At 32.7% G+C, this 1,083-nt stretch overlaps 1 protein-coding gene across 2 annotated transcripts in view; it reads left to right on the top strand.

The window, feature by feature from the left end:
- The window catches only part of MASTL (microtubule associated serine/threonine kinase-like), a 19,989-nt gene that overhangs the window by 3,818 nt on the left and 15,088 nt on the right, over positions 1-1,083 (top strand). The window lies entirely within an intron of this gene.

The raw sequence follows: 1,083 nt of genomic DNA, 5'->3' as shown, positions 1-1,083 counted from the left end.
AGAGGTCTGCTGCGCCATGTGGTCACCCTGGTGGGGGATCCTACTGGTGCTGCAGCGGCTGCCATCAGCCCCTCAGTGATGAGCATAACCACCAGGGAGGGCCCCTCAAATAAATTTTAGATACTACACTTCATTAATTTATATGCTATTTCTTTGTAATTTATAATCAATAAAATTTGGTGATTATTTGTTCTAGAATAGAGTAGGCAGAAGTAATGATATTTTCTTTCATTTTAAGATGAAGAGTCTATTCTTGAATCCCCAAAGGTCTCTTGAAGATCTTTGGATTTTCAGAGAAGAATTCAGAATTTCTGTTCTTCTGAATTGAATTCAGTTCTACGAAAACTGTTTGTAACCAGTTATCCATAAAACCACTATAATTACTATACCATGATAAACAGTTAATAGATAAAATTTACACAACCATTACCATGACCTTGGTAAACAAGGACCAAAGGAAATGTACACACAACTTATATATAGTTATACGTTCATTTCACTAATGGTAATGAAAGAAATAACTAATTTGAAAACATAATGAATGAGTCACTTTATAATACTCAGAAAAAAAGAACTGAACGTCAACTAGCATCATCCACAGGTAAAGACAGACTTTTGTACAAAGTGTTCTAAATATGCAAGTAATCAAACTAAATAGTGAATATTTGTATAACCACTTCCCCAAATAACAAAGTTATCTAAAGTTTAAAATTAGTGTGAGTTAGGAATTCCATCAACTGTTATTTTGTCTGCCTATGTTTTCTGAAGACGATATTTTTGCCATGAGCCTGTCATTTGATTGTGAAGAATAGTGAACCATTTTTCCACTCCTTTATAATCCCAGTTATGTACAATGATTCTTCCAGTGCAAAAAAAGTCAGGTTAGATGACAGCTATATAAAACTTAATATATCCTTTTTTTTGAAAGAGGTAAATGTGATTTTGATCTAAATTGAGCTTTATTTTGCCTAATTGGTCTTATTTGTTTTAATGGACTATCTACAGAACAATGTGAAAGAGAATCTAGTGTTTAGTCATTTAGCTTTCTTTTCTACTCAGAAACACAAAAGATGCTTCACTTTT

Source organism: Condylura cristata, unplaced genomic scaffold (genome assembly GCF_000260355.1).
Source record: "Condylura cristata isolate star-nosed mole 26May11 unplaced genomic scaffold, ConCri1.0 scaffold00030, whole genome shotgun sequence".
In the NCBI taxonomy this organism is placed as follows: Eukaryota; Metazoa; Chordata; class Mammalia; order Eulipotyphla; family Talpidae; genus Condylura; species Condylura cristata.
This window is presented reverse-complemented; position numbering and strand designations above follow the sequence as displayed.